We start from the raw sequence: 16,670 nt of genomic DNA, 5'->3' as shown, positions 1-16,670 counted from the left end.
GGTAAGGACGGTGAAGTCAGGGCATATTTGAAAACAGGGATTGGAATGTCATATCTATTACAGAAACTTGGCTGAGGGATGGGCAGGTCTGGCAGCTTACTGTCCCAGGTTTCAGATGCTGTGGGGAGGATAAAAAAAGAGGCAAAATAGGTAGGGGAGTGGTGTTTTTGATGAACAAAAACAGTCCTGCTGTAACGAGAGAAGACATTTCTTAAAAATTGTCCCGTGAAATACATGAATTGAAATTCGAAATAATAAAGGAATGCTCACCTTGCTGGGATTGTACGATACAGCCCAGAAATCACTTCACAGAGGCCGGTATCCTGTCACGAAGTCACCCTTTATTTACTCATGTACAGTACACTGGCTGTGGCTACCCAGCTCGGAGTCAGCACCCTGAACTGAGGATATTCTCATCTCCCAGTTATATTTTATTTTCCTTAAACCCCCACACTACCGCCTAACTGCGGTAGTGCTTATTTTTCCCCCAGCAGCCATGGTGTGTGTGTGTGCAGGTGTGAGACACAGTGAAAGACACAAAGTGCACAAATCTTTATTCAATTTCCACCACCAGGAAGATAGGAAATCACCCGAGTGGCCAGTGACAAGCACTGTCCTTCACATCAAAGGGCAATGCTGTGTGATCAAAACAGTGAAGGGGAGGGTAGGGACCAAACCAAAACAGAGTTGGAGGGGGAAATAATGCACTCGACTCCCTGCGCCACCCACCTCTCCCTGAACAACTCCAGGGTGTTGGTGGACACCGCGTGCTCCTTCTCCAAGGACACCCGGGCTCTAACGTAACCGCGGAAGAGGGGCAGGCAGTCGGCCCTAACGACCCCCTCCACGGCCCACTGCCTGGACTTGTTGATGGCCAGTTTGGCCAGACCCAGGAACAGACCCACAAAGAGGTCTTCATCTCCTGGTTATATATTTTTTTTTCTCTATTTTTTTTTTCTTTTTTTTTCTTCTTTGGTGTGTGTGTGCAGGTGTGAGACACAGTGAAAAGACACAAAGTGCATAAATCTTTATTCAATTTCCACCACCAGGAAGATAGGGAAAACACCCGAGTGGCCAGTGACAAGCACTGCCCTTCAAACCACAGGGCAATGCTGTGTGATCAAAACAGTGAAGGGGAGGGTAGGGATCAAATCAAAATAGAGTTGGAGGGAGAAATGATGCACTCCACTCCCTGCGGCGCCCACCTCTCCCTGAACGACTCCAGGGTGTTGGTGGACACCGCGTGCTCCTTCTCCAAGGACACCCGGGCTCTAACGTAACCGCGGAAGAGGGGCAGGCAGTCGGCCCTAACGACCCCCTCCACGGCCCACTGCCTGGACTTGTGGATGGCCAGTTTGGCCAGGCCCAGGAACAGACCCACAAGGAGGTCTTCATCTCCTGGTTATTTTTTTTTTCTTCTTCTTTTTTTTTTCTTTTTTTTCCATTACCCCCACACTACCGCCTAACTGCGGTAGTGCTTATTTTTCCCCTGCACCCATGTGTGTGTGTGTAGGTGTGAGACACAGTGAAAGACACAAGGTGCATGAATCTTTATTCAATTTCCACCACCAGGAAGAAAGGAAACACCAAAGTGGCCAGTGACAAGCACTGTCCTTCACATCAAAGGGCAATGCTGTGTGGACACCTAATTTTTATTTTTTTTTTTCTTTTTTCTTTTTTAATGCTGTGTGATCAAAACAGTGAAGGGGAGGGTAGGGATCAAATCAAAATAGAGTTGGAGGGAGAAATGATGCACTCCACTCCCTGCGGCGCCCACCTCTCCCTGAACGACTCCAGGGTGTTGGTGGACACCGCGTGCTCCTTCTCCAAGGACACCCGGGCTCTAACGTAACCGCGGAAGAGGGGCAGGCAGTCGGCCCTAACGACCCCCTCCACGGCCCACTGCCTGGACTTGTGGATGGCCAGTTTGGCCAGGCCCAGGAACAGACCCACAAGGAGGTCTTCATCTCCTGGTTTTTTTTTTTTTTTTTTTCTTTCTTTCTTCTTTTTCTTTTCTATCCCCACACTACCGCCTAAGTGCGGTAGTGCTTATTTTTTTCCCCAGCACCCATGGTGTGTGTGTGTAGGTGTAAGACACAGTGAAAGACACAAAGTGCACGAATCTTTATTCAATTTCCACCACCAGGAAGATAGGAAAGACACCCGAGTGGCCAGTGACAAGCACTGCCCTTCAAACCACAGGGCAATGCTGTGTGAGCAAAACAGTGAAGGGGAGGGTAGGGACTAAATCAAAATAGAGTTGGAGGGAGAAATGATGCACTCCACTCCCTGCGGCGCCCACCTCTCCCTGAACGACTCCAGAGTGTCGGTGGACACCGCGTGCTCCTTCTCCAAGGACACCCGGGCTCTAACGTAACCCCGGAAGAGGGGCAGGCAGTCGGCCCTAACGACCCCCTCCACGGCCTGCTGCCTGGACTTGTGGATGGCCAGTTTGGCCAGGCCCAGGAACAGACCCACAAGGAGGTCTTCATCTCCTGGTTATATTAGTCAGGAAGGGCTTTCCTGATTGGCCCAGATGAACAACCACAAACAAAGACCTCATAGTCAATGCGGTCAACCTGGTTCTAATCATTACAGCCCTTCAATCATCAGGGGGAACTGAGGAACAAATATATGGAGGGGTCTATTGTATGTGTTAGAATAATGAGGTTGTGATATTGGGTGATTTTACTTTTCCAACATTGACTGGGACTCCCATGGAGTTAAAGGTCATTATTTTCCCGTTAGAGTGAAAGGTAAGGCTGGTAGGATTAGAGAACAATGAGTGAATAAAGATATTAAGGTTCTCGTTATGAATTTAAAAAAATCATAAATTAGATAAAGTCAACTGGGTTTAAATGAATCTCCTGGACAGTATGAAGAGTGTTGGGGTATTGTTAAGAGGGAGATTAGAAAGGCAAAGAGGGGATATGGGGAAGCCCTGGCTGTTCTGATATAACGTGATAGTTCTGTTCACGTGTGATCCCACGTTATTAGAAAATCAGGTAATAGCAGCACCAGATTACAACGGGATCTTGATCAGATGGGCCAATGGGCTGAGAAGTGCCAGATACAGTTTAATTTAGATAAATGCAAGGTGCTGCATTTTGGGAAGCAAATCTTAGCAGGATTTATACATTTAATGGTAAGGTCCGAGGGAGTGCTGCTGAACAAAGAGACTTTGGAGTGCAGGTTCATAGCTCCTTGAAAGTGGAGTCGCAGGTAAATAGGATAGTGAAGAAGGGGTTTGGTATGCTCTCCTTTATTGGTCAGAGTATTGAGTACAGGAGTTGGGAGGTCATGTTACGGCTGTACAGGACATTGATTAGGCCACTTTTGGAATATTGCGTGTAATTCTGGTCTCCTTCCTTTCGGAACAATGTTGTGAAACATGAAAGGGTTGAAAAAATTTACAAGGATGTTGCGAAGGTTGGAGGATTTGAGCTAAAGAGAGAGGCTGAACAGGCTGAGGCTATTTTCCCTGGAGCGTCGGAGGCTGAGGGGTCACCTTATAGAGGTTTACAAAATCATGAAGGGCATGGATCGGATTAATAGACAAAGTCTCTTCCCTGGGTTGGAGGAGTCCAGAAGGGCAGGGCATAGGTTTAGGGTGAGAGGTGAAAGATATCAAAAAGACCTAAGGGGCAACTTTTTCACTCAGAGGGTGGTACGTGTATGGAATGAGGTGCCACAGGAAGTGGTGAAGGCTGGTACAATTGGAACATTTAAAAGGCATCTGGATCGGTTTCTGAATAGGAAGGGTTTGGAGGGATATGGGCCAGGTGCTGGCAGGTGGGACTAAATTGGGTTGGGATATCTAGTCGACATGGACGAATTAGACTGAAGGGTCTGTTTCTGTGCTGTACATCTCTAAGACTCTTTGAATATATTGTCTAACCTCTCCCTATAACTCAGACATTGAGTCCAAGCAACATCTTTGTAAATTTTTTCCGTACTTTTTCCAGTTTAATAACTTCCTTCCTATAAAAAGGTGACCAAACTGAACACCATACTCTAAGTACGGCCTCACCAATGTCCTGTACAACTGGAACATAACTTCCCAACTTCTATACTCAGTGCCCTAACTGATGAAGGCTGTTATGCCAAAAGCCTTCTTCACTGCCCTGTCTACCTGTGACTCAATTTTCAGATAACTGTGAACCTGATCTCCAAGATCCTTCTGTTCCACTACACTCCTTAAGGCTCCACTATTAAACATGAAACTCCTGTCTTGATTTGACTTGCCAAAATGCACATTTATCTATATTAAACAGCATTTGTCATTTCTCAGCCCACTTCCACAGCTGGTCAAGGTCCTGCTGCAATTTCTGATAACCTTCCTCACCTCCACAATGCTGCCTATTTTACTGCCATCAGCAAACTTACTAATGACGCCTTATATATTCTCATTCAAATCATTGATATCGATAAGAAAGAGTCATAGGTCCAGCACCAATCCCTGAGGCACTCCACTAGTCACAGGCCTCCAGTCCAACAAGCATCCTCCCACTTAATAAAGTAGAACTATTTTCTCCTTTCCATCCCGAATACTTATACCTCTTTATCATCTCTATTGTTCCATTGTCATATTAGCACTCCCTTTGTCTTTTGTTCTTGCCCCCCTCACTAACTCTTTCCTCCTCATCCTCTGTCACAGCACAAAAGATTCATTTATCTGACATGAAAATACTTCTCAAGTTGGTTTTCATAGAGATATACTGAGCAAAATTATCACCAAGTTAAAAAGATTATTCTGAAGGATGTCGAATATTTTTTCAGGAAGGTTAGGATTGGTGCTATTTAAATGAGGGAAGGATCTTCGTACAAATGACAGAGTCAGAGATAATGATATTCCGGGGTGGCTGTAGTCATTGCAGGAATAGTACATATTAAACTGCCAGGGAATTTAAACATGGGGATATCATTCGAACTTAATTGATGGGAAGAGGAGAGAACAATGTAAATGATCGGGGTGGGGAGAATGGTATAAGGGCCCTCTGGCAGGATTGAATATAGGCTGTAGATTTCCAGATCAGATGAAGTCTGTTGAATATTGAAATCAGCAACCTGCCAGGGAAAGCACATGAAAATTTCAACCTGCAAGTGATAAATCTAATAGACCATTTTAGATTACTTACAGTGTGGAAACAGGCCCTCCAGCCCAACAAGTCCACAACGACCCTCCGCAGAGCAACCCACCCAGACACATTCCCCTATCACTATGGGCAATTTAGCATGGCCAATTCACCTAATCTGCACATCGTTTGGACTGTGGGAGGAATAAATAAATAAATCCAAACCTTGTTTAACACTGACAGAGATTCGTACAAAATGCCTCCCAGAAGTCACATGACTAACTTTGTGGATTTCAGCTGGTGTTAGCAGCAGACTGTACTTACCTCAGGAAAGAATCATAAGAGACTTTTTGAAATTCAATGAACAATTCCAAGAGTCATCAGAAACTCCCTGATATGATCCCCTAAGGACGTGAATTATACTTCATACTCACTGTGACTGACAATGGGAATCAACCAAGCCAAAGGCTAAGCCAGTTCATAAACAGCAAATTACCTTGACGACAAGGTAATGTAGGCCAACTCAATTCCAATGTCAGAAGTCAGACAACGTCAGTTTACAGCCCAATAGGTTTATTTGAAATCACAAGCTTTCAGAGCATAGCCTCTTCATCAGGTGAAGCGCTGACTTCACCTGACAAAAGGACGACATTCAGAAAGCTTTTTATTTCAAATAAATCTGTTGACTATAACCTGGTGTCGAGTGAATTCTGATTTTGTCCACCCCAGTCCAATACCGATACCTCCACATCAACCCAATTCCAAACAGGGAAACGTGGTCCACCTATTTCTAGATAGCTGCCATTTTAAGTCTTGTAAGGACAGGTTGTGACCAATCATTTTGAGTAATATCCTCCAAAGGAACTCTCTGTGACTCCATTAAGGAGAGGGCTCTCAACCAAAGGGAGGACATGGAAGAAGACAGATAGAAACCAACGGTTGTTCTCCTGGGAGTGTCCAGGCAAACTGCAAATATCTTAGCCATAGAACTAGTGAGGAACAGGAAACCTCTCATTATTCCAAACTCTGTTACCCTGCTCAGTGCCCCTAAACAGGCAAAGGCTAACTCTTCAACTGCAGAATCCAGCACAGCTGCTGAAGCAACTGACCTCAAGTTTTCATCCACTTCAGTTCAGAAAGAGATTCTTTTAGGAAGCAGGAGTTCTGCAACAATCTTATAGACTGATCCTCCTCTCATTTTCAACGGTCATGTTTTATCCCAAACCTGTGTGTCTGTACTGTTATTAACTTTAGAGTCTGGATTTGTGGTGCTGGAAGAGCACAGCAGTTCAGGCAGCATCCGAGGAGGTTCGAAATCGATTTTTCGGGCAACAACTCTTCATCAGGAATAAAAGCAGAGAGAGGAGGAAAACTTCTTCAAGGCAGGCATCCTTGCAAGAGGATTCACAGTAGGGTTAAAATCAATGAGGTAAAAACAAGGACTGCAGATGCTGGAAACCAGATTCTGGATTAGTGGTGCTGGAAGAGCACAGCAGTTCAGATAACATCCAAGGAGCTTCGAAATCGACGTTTTGGGGCAAAAGCCCTATAACTTTAGAGTGTCTACTCTCATAACCTATGACAATGTTGGTGCAATAAACTAATCTTTATTTGGTTTCAGACAAATGCTTTGTTGTTAGTTATGTAGAAATGGAAATACTGGAAACCTGAAAGGGTGCTGAATGAGTAATACAAATGCATCGTTCATAGGTCACTCTGAGGACTCAGTGTGGGCATGACTCAGTGTCCTATTGAATTATAATTCCTTTGGAATATTTTGCTTTATGATGCAGGAGGCAACAGTTAATTATATTTCATCACATCGTTCCCACATCAGTTCCACATGATTGCATTTGTTTGTTCACTTAAATGTAATAAACATTAATCACTATGTAAATGACATGTCACTGGAGATTTACCTCCTGTACAAATACAGGAATCCTCTCAATGTATCAACTGGGAGAAGGTGTTGCCTGTCACACCAGCAGAAACTGTCACATCTCACAGAAAATGTGTGAACCAACAATAATCCATCAGATAGAAGGTATTTACTACCCTGTTCTTGCAGTTGTTGGAGTCCTTGGTAAGCATCTTAAGCACTTAACTGAAGCAATTAATTTTTGCTTCATTTAAACTGTTCCTCTCTTTTTTTTTGAAAATTCTTCTTTGATCAATGTAAAGGCAGTAGTGACACAGTGGTCAAGTCACCAGACTTTAAACATTTCGTGAGTTCCAGTTTCAGTGATTAGAATTCGCTCCAGGCTGTTTCTGCCCTTTTTATTTGTGTGCAGGATGTGGGCATCACCGGCTGGATTACCATTTATTGCTCATTCTTAATTACCCTGGAAACGTTGGTGGTCAGCCAGCTATTTATACCACAATAATCACTGGCATCTAGGGACCACTCCCCACCTTTGGCAGTGCTGGTGTGAAGCAAGCTCCAGGATTTTCACCCATCTCAAGTAAAAGAACAATGATATAGCTCCACGTTGGGATGGGGAGTGACTCGGAGGGCAACGTGCAGTGTTGGTGGTAGTTGTATTGTCATGTACCTGCTATCCTTGTCCTTCTCAATGGAACAGGTTGCAGGTCTGGAAAGTGTTGCCAAAAGAGTCCGTGTAAGTTGCTGCAGTGGATTTTGTAGATGGTACACATTCCTGCCACTAGTGATGGGAGTGAATGTGGAAGGTGGAAGATTGCGTGGTCATCAAGTGCACTGCTTTGTCTTGAATGGTGTCAAGCTTCTTGAGCATTTTTGGAGTGATCCTCATCCAGGAAACTGGATGCTGGTGATGTGGTTGATATAGACTTCTGAAAGTCAATTCATAAAATTCCCGGACAAGCTTATGAGCAAAGATGTAGCAACATGAAATAATAGATACAGCAGCAAAATGGATACAAAACTGGCTGAGCCAGTGAACAAATGAGCAGTGTTTACTGAAGCATTTCAGGACAGAAGATAAAATATATGAGCACCCGAGAGGTCAGTGTTATTTATTTACAATACATTAGACATATGAGCAAGTTTTGCGAAGATTTGTAGCTCAGGTTGATGATTAAGAATGTAAGTTAGCTCGGTTTCATCACCATACTGGGTAACATCATCAGTGAGAGTCTCCGGTGAAGTGCTGGTGGTGTGTCCCGTCTCTCTATTTATAGGTCTTGGTTTCTTAAGGGGGGCAATGTCATTTTATAGATTTAGATTGGACTTAGATTACTTACAGCGTGGAAACATGCCCTTCGGCCCAACAAGTCCACACCGACCCTCCGAAGAGCAACCCACCCAGACCCATTCTTCACCTAACACTACCGTCAATTTAGAACATAGAAGAATACAGCGCAGTACAGGCCCTTCAGCCCTCGATGTTGCGCCGATCAAAGCCCACCTAACCTACACTAACCCACTATCCTCCATATACCTATCCAATGCCCGCTTAAATACCCCTAAAGAGGGAGAGTCCACTACTGCTACTGGCAGGGCATTCCATGAACTTACGACTCGCTGAGTGAAGAACCTACCCCTAACATCAGTCCTATATCTACCCCCCCTTAATTTAAAGCTATGCCCCCTTGTAATAGCTGACTCCATACATGGAAAAAGGTTCTCACTGTCAACCCTATCTAACCCCCTAATCATCTTGTACACCTCTATCAAATCACCCCTAAACCTTCTTTTCTCCAATGAAAACAACCCCAAGTGCCTCAGCCTTTCCTCATAGGATTTTCCTACCATACCAGGCAACATCCTGGTAAACTTCCTCTGCACCTGTTCCAGTGCCTCCACATCCTTCCTATAGTATGGCGACCAAAACTGCACACAATATTCCAGATGCGGCCGCACCAGAGTCTTATACAACTGCAGCATGACCTCAGGACTCTGGAACTCAATTCCTCTACCAATAAAAGCCAGTACGCCATATGCCTTCTTCACTGCACTATTTACCTGGGTGGCAACTTTCAGAGATCTGTGTACATGGACACCAAGATCCCTCTGCTCTTCCACACTACCAAGTAGTCTACCATTAGCCCAGTAATCCATCTTTTCATTACTCTTACCAAAGTGAATCACTTCACACTTAGCTACATTGAACTCCATTTGCCACCTTTCTGCCCAGCTCTGCAGCTTCTCTATATCCCGCTGTAACCTGTCATATCCTTCCTCACTGTCTACAACTCCTCCGACTTTCGTATCATCCGCAAACTTGCTCACCCAACCTTCTAACCCTTCCTCCAGGTCATTTATAAAAATGACAAACAGCAATGGTCCCAAAACAGATCCTTGCGGAACACCGCTAGTGACGGCACTCCAAGATGAACCTTTGCCATCAACTACTACCCTCTGTCTTCTTACAGAGAGCCAATTCCTAATCCAAACCTCCAACTCACCCTCAATGCCATATCTCTGTATTTTCTGCAGTAGCCTACCATGGGGGACCTTATCAAACGCCTTACTAAAATCCATATATACCACATCTACCGCTTTCCCCTCATCTACCTCCTTAGTTATCTTCTCAAAGAATTCAATAAGGTTAGTGAGGCACGACCTGCCCTTCACAAAACCATGCTGACTATCCTTGATCACATCATTCTTATCCAGATGTGCATAAATCCTATCCCTTACAATTCTCTCTAAGACTTTGCCCACAACAGAAGTGAGACTCACTGGCCTATAGTTACTAGGATTATCCCTACTCCCCTTCTTGAACAAGGGAACCACGTTTGCTAGCCTCCAGTCCTCTGGCACTACTCCTGTCGACAAAGAGGACACAAAAATCAAGGCCAATGGCTCTGCAATCTCCTCCCTTGCTTCCCAGAGAATCCTAGGATAAATGCCATCAGGCCCAGGGGACTTATCTATTTTCACCCTTGCCAGAATTTCCAACACCTCTTCGCTACATATCTCAAAGCCATCCATTCTACTTATTCGTGCCTCAGTATTCATATCGACAACAATGTCCTGTTCCTGAGTGAATACTGACGAAAAGTATTCATTCAGCACCTCCCCAATCTCTTCAGCCTCCACACGCAACTTCCCATTACTATCCTTGATTGGACCTATTCCTTCCCTAGTCATTCTTTTATTCCTAACATACCTATAGAAAGCCTTAGGGTTTTCCCTAATCCTACCAACTAAGGACCTTTCATGTCCCCTCCTTGCTGCTCTTAGCTCTCTCTTCAGGTCCTTCCGGGCTACCTTATAACTCTCAATTGCCCCTATTGAACCTTCACGCCTCATCTTTACAAAGGCCGCCCTCTTCCATTTAACAAGGGATTCCAACTCCTTATTAAACCACGGCTCCCTCACACGACCCTTTCCTCCCTGCCTGATAGGTACGTACTTATCAAGGACACTCAATAGTTGCTCCTTGAACAAGTTCCACATATCAATTACGCTCTTGCCTTGGAATCTACTTTTCCAATCCACACATCCTAAGTCATGCCTCAACGCATCATAATTTCCCTGCCCCCAGCTATAACTCTTGCCCTGTAGTACACACTTATCCCTCTCCATCCCTAGAGTAAAAATCACCGAATTGTGGTCACTGTCCCCAAAGTGCTCACCTACCTCTAGTTCTAATACCTGGCCTGGTTCGTTACCCAGAACCAAATCCAGTATGGCCTCACCTCTTGTTGGCTTTTCTACATATTGTGTCAGGAAACTCTCCTGCACACATTGCACAAACACTGACCCATCTAACGAACTTGAGCTATAGCTTTCCCAATCAATATCAGGAAAGTTAAAGTCTCCCATAACAATCACCCTATTACTGTCACTCTTCTCCTGAAACATCTTCGCAATCCTTTCTTCAACGATTCTAGGACTATTAGGAGGCCTGTAAAAGACTCCTAACAGGGTGACCTCACCTCTCCTATTCCTAACCTCAACCCAAACTACCTCAGATGGCAAGTCTTCGTCCATCTTCCTTTCCACCGCTGTAATACTATCTTTGACAAGCAAAGCCACACCCCCCCCCTCTTTTGCCCCCACCTCTGACCCTACTAAAACATTTAAACCCTGGAACCTGCAACAGCCAATCCTGTCCCTGATCTAGCCATGTCTCCGTAATAGCCACAACATCGAAGTCCCAGGTACCAACCCACGCTGCGAGTTCACCTACCTTATTTCGTATACTTCTGGCATTAAAGTATACACACTTCAAGCCACTCTTCTGTTTACAGGCACCCTCCTTTAAGATTGATGCCATATTCCTAACCTCCCTACACTCCAGGTCCTGCACCCTAAAGCTACAGTCTGGGTTCCCATGCCCCTGCAGAGTTAGTTTAAACCCCCCCCAAGAGCACTAGCAAACCTCCCCCCAAGGATACTGGTGCCCCTCAGGTTCAGGTGCAGACCATCCTGTTTATAGAGGTCCCACCTTCCCCAGAAAGAACCCCAGTTATCCAAGTACCGAAATCCCTCCCTCCTGCACCATCCCTGTAGCCACGCATTTAACTCTTCTCTCTCCCTATTCCTCGACTCTCTATCACGTGGCACGGGTAACAAGCCAGAGACAACAACTCTGTTCGTTCTAACTCTGAGCTTCCAACCTAGCTCCCTAAAAGCCTGTCTAACATCCTCAGCACTCCTCCTACCTATGTCATTGGTGCCAATATGGACCACGACTTCAGGCTGCTCCCCCTCCCCCTTAAGGACCCGGAAAACACGATCAGAGACATCACGTACCCTTGCACCTGGGAGGCAACATACCAAACGTGAGTCTCTCTCGTTCCCACAAAACCGCCTATCTGTGCCCCGAACTATCGAGTCCCCAATTATTATTGCTCTGCTCTTCTCCACCCTTCCCTTCTTAGTAGCGGGGACAGGCTCCGTGCCAGAGGCCTGAGCCCCGTTACTTACCCCTGGTAAGTCGTCCCCCCCACAAGTATCCAAAACGGTATACTTGTTCTTGAGGGGAACGACTACAGGGGGTCCCTGCACTGGCTGCTTCCTCCCAGTCCCCCTCACTGTCACCCATCTATTTGCCATCTTTGGAGTTACTACTTCCCTATAGCTCCGATCTATGACCCCCTCTGCCTCCCGAATGATCCGAAGTTCATCCAACTCCAGCTCCAGTTCCCTAACACGGTCTTGGAGGAGCTGGAGATGGGTGCACTTCCTGCAAGTGTAATCAGCAGGGACGTCCATGGCATCCCTCACCTCATACATGTTGCAGGAGGAACATTGCACTGCCTTCACTGCCATCCCTCTAAAGCTAACCTTTATTTTAAACAAAAAACTGGGTCTAAAGAATACAACAAGCAAAATTCGGCACTTACCTCCTTACCACAACGGATCTTATTATTAGGTTAGAGGAGGAGGGCGGGTGGGAGGCACTACCTCCGTAGTGCCTCGGGTTCTTTAGCCTGGCTAATTCACCAAACCTGCACATTTTTGGACTGTGGGAAGAAACCAGAGCACCTGAAGGAAACCCAAGCAGTCATGGGGAGAATGTGCAAACTCTACACAGACAAGTTGCCTTAGGCGGGAATTGAACTTGGGTCTGTGGCGCTGTGAGGCAGCAGTGCTAACCACTGTTTCTGGTTCTTTTTTCAAGGGAAGGTAGATAGGGTCTAAATCGATGTTTTTATTGATGGAGTTCCGGTTAGAATGCCATGCCTCTCAGAATTCTCCTGCCTGTCTTTGTTACGCCTGTCCTAGGATGTATGTGTTGGCCCAGGCAAAGTGGTGTCCTTCTTTATCTGTACATATAGAAACTAGTGATTGTGGGTCGTATCTTTTGGTGACCAGTTGGCATTCATGTATCCTGGGGGCAAGTTTCCTGTTAGTTTATCCAATGTAGTGTTTTTTTACAGTTCTTGCATGGTATCTTGTAAATGGCATTAGGTTTGCTGGTAGTATCTAATGGATCCTTTAGGTGTGTTGGTAGTTTTGTGGGATACCATGATGCCAAGGTATCTGTGTAGTCTGGAAGTCATTTCTGATATGTCTTTGATGTAAGGTAATGTGGCTGTAGTTTTATTATTATTAATATCAGACATATAAATATTCTTTTAAATATTAATGACTGAGATCTTGGCATTCAGAGTCCCATTTCAAAATCTGTGATTGATGCACAACTTGAGAATGTTGTGAAGGATAGTGTAGAACTTCAGAAGAACATAGATTGATTACTGTGATGGGTAGTCAAGTTCCAAATGAAATTGAACGTAGGACAGTGTGAAAGATTACAATTTGCTCGGAAGAACATGGACAGACAGTGTAAAATAAAGGCTTCAGTCTGTACTGGATTATTACATCCAGTTCAGCACAAAACACAATCAGAAAAATGTTAAGGCAGCGGAGAGAATGCAGGTTAGTCCCAGGGATGAGAAAATTCCATTGCATGGATACATTGGAAATGTAGTGACTTTTTCCAAAATAAAAGAGTTTTTAGAGGAGATTTGACAGAGGTACTCCAAATCATGAGGGATCCGAACACAATGCAAAAGGACAAACTATTCCAATTAGTGGGATGATTGAGAATATGAGGGCACATATTTAAGGTAATGAGCAAAATAATCCGGAATGTGCTGACTGACCACATGATGGAGGCAGCTTCAGTTGAGGTGTTCAAAAGAGAGTTGTCTAGTATTCTGGAAAGGAATAATGGGCAGGACTTTGGGACTCGGCAAATTGCTCTTTTAAAGAGCTGCAATAGACACAACAGACTGTGATCTCCTTCTTTTCTGTAACTATTCTGCGATTATGTGGCTCTATAATTGTTGTTAAACAAAGCTTTGAAGATTGGGGATCTAGTGCAAATAAACAAAGTTCAACTAGAGATCAGTAGTGATCGAGCTGAACAAGATCAATGGGTTGCATCCCTTGTGTGATGATGTTATTCTTAAAACCTCTAACATTCTCATCTTTAACCATTTCTTTCTCTACATATTCCAGTTAACTCAGTGGCTATTATCATCCTGTCACGTGGAGTTTGTGGACTCTCCAGATGTATCACCCACTACCTGGTGGCCATGGCAGTGGCAGATCTATTGGTCATTTTCACTGATGTGATACTCTTTACAGTGATTCCATTTTACTTCCCAGGGACTTACCTGGAAACTACTCCGGCTCATTCTCTTCTGCTTGTCCTGCTTTATGCAGCCACAGATATTTCTGTCTGGTTCACAGTCTCCTTCACTTTTGACCGGTTTGTTGCAATTTGCTGCCAGAAGATAAAAGCAAGATATTGCACTGAGGAAACTGCGGCTGTGGTTATAAAAGCAGTGTGTGTGTTGTTTTGCTTGGAAAACATTCCTTGGTACTTTCTGTATGAACCTGAATATATAATTGACAATGTACCTTGGGGCTACATCCTAACAGTGAATTTCTTCACTGAAGCTGCTTGGGTAGCATTTGATACCCTCAATATTATAATGACCCCTGTCCTCCCATTCATTCTGATATTATTCCTCAATTCTCTGACAGTCAGGCACATTTTAGTGACCAGCAGAATCCGCAGGACGCTACTGGGTCACAGCAAGAGAGAGAATCACACTGACCCAGAGATGGAGAGCCGCAGGAAATCCATCATTTTACTCATCACCATCTCAGGCAGTTTTATATTGTTATGGATGACAGATGTTGTGTATTTCCTTTATTGGCGAATTGCAAAAAATTCTTACGACACAGGTCCCCATGATCCTGCGTATATCACTGGACGATCTGCCTACATGCTGCAGCTTTTGAGTACCTGCACCAACACCTGTATTTATGCAGTGACCCAGACTAAATTCAGAGAGCAGCTGAAGAATGCAGTCAAATACCCATTCACTGTAATTGGGAAATTACTGAAATGATAGACACAGTTCATCTAAAAGCTATATTTCTATCACTGTCTTCTCCGACAGTGCTTCTCACTAATTTCATCTCCACACATTTCATCAGAGCATTGACATGATTTTAAACTCTAGAAATGACCATCTCCTTTGGAGATTATCCACCTATGACCATCAAGCTTGTAGCTCTCAAACCTGCAGAGCCACATTTCCTTCCAAACCAGACAGCCCTGAATGATCATCAACTGAAATTTTCCTTGTTACATCAAACATAATTCCTGCTGTACTGAAAGTGTTTTACCTCTCCCTGCCCATTCTCCTCCAGAACATATTCAAGGCTGATCCAACCCCTTTGGTTCCTGCAGGGAGTGGAACAAGGTCAGTCTGGTGGGAATCATAGAATATGAGTTCCCTCATTGGAGTTGTTAACATTCTCCAAACAGGGAGTCCTAGCTGACAAATATAAACAGGAGTGTCAGGGGTTCTGTTCACTTTTGGAGTTGGCTTTGAGCTAATTGGGGCAGTGTCATGTACTTTGCACGTGTAAATAAAGGATGATTTGGTGATGGGATGCTGGTACCCGTGGAGTTATTTCAGTTATTTTCACTTGTTCCATTTTCAAAGACTTTGCTTCAAAATTCTCTTTTCACTTTCGAAGATGTTGGAAAGATATTTGCAAGAGATTTAAAACCATGAGATAAGAAAACATAGGAGCAGTGGAAGGCATTCAGCTCATCGGACCTGCTCTGTCTTGGAATGAGATCTTGGCTGTTCTGATGATCCTGAACTCCACCTTCCTGCCTTTTCCATATAAGCCTCAATTCTCTTCCTGATTAAAACTCCAGCTATCCCAGCCTTGAATACATAATGACCAAAGCTCAACAGCCCTCTGCAGTAAAGAATTCCAGAAATTCTCTACACTCCAGAGAGTAGTTTAATGTTGGAACAGAGACTAGACACAGCTTCAGTACATGGTGCAGGAAGAGCACAGCAGTTCAGGCAGCATCCAAGTAGCTTCGAAATTGACGTTTCGGGCAAAAACCCTTCATCAGGAATAAAGGCAATGAGCCTGAAGCGTGGAGAGATAAGCTAGAGGAGGGTGGGGGTGGGGAGAAAGTAGCATAGAGTATATTGGTTGAATGGGGGAGGGGATGAAGGTGATAGGTCAAGGAGGAGAGGGTGGAGTGGATAGGTGGAAAAGAAGATAGGCAGGTAGGACAAGTCCGGACAAGTCAAGGGGGTAGTTACTGAGCTGGAAGTTTAGAACTAGGGTGAGGTGGGGGAAGGGGAAATGAGGAAACTGTTGAAGTCCACATTGATGCCCTGGGGTTGAAGTGTTCTGAGGCAGAAGATGAGGCGTTCTTCCTCCATGCGTCTGGTGGTGAGGGAGCGGCGGTGAAGGAGGCCCAGGACCTCCATGTCCTCGGCAGAGTGGGAGGGGGAGTTGAAATGTTGGGCAACGGGGCGGTGTGGTTGATTGGTGCGGGTGTCCCAGAGATGTTCCCTAAAGCGCTCTGCTAGGAGGCACCCAGCCTCCCCAATGTAGAGGAGACCGCATCGGGAGCAACGGATACAATAAATGATATTAGTGGATGTGCAAGTAAAACTTTGATGGATGTGGAAGGCTCCTTTAGGGCCTACGTTAGAGGTGAGGGAGGAGGTGTGGGCACAGGTTTTACAGTTCCTGCGGTGGCAGGGGAAAGTGCCAGGATTGGAGGGTGGGTTGTTTGGGGGCGTGGACCTGACCAGGTAGTCGCGGAAGGAACGGTCTTTGCAGAAGGCGGAAAGGGGTGGGGAGGGAAATATATCCCTGGT

The sequence above is a fragment of the Chiloscyllium punctatum genome, chromosome 4, assembly GCF_047496795.1.
Source record: "Chiloscyllium punctatum isolate Juve2018m chromosome 4, sChiPun1.3, whole genome shotgun sequence".
Lineage (NCBI taxonomy): Eukaryota > Metazoa > Chordata > Chondrichthyes > Orectolobiformes > Hemiscylliidae > Chiloscyllium > Chiloscyllium punctatum.
This window is presented reverse-complemented; position numbering follows the sequence as displayed.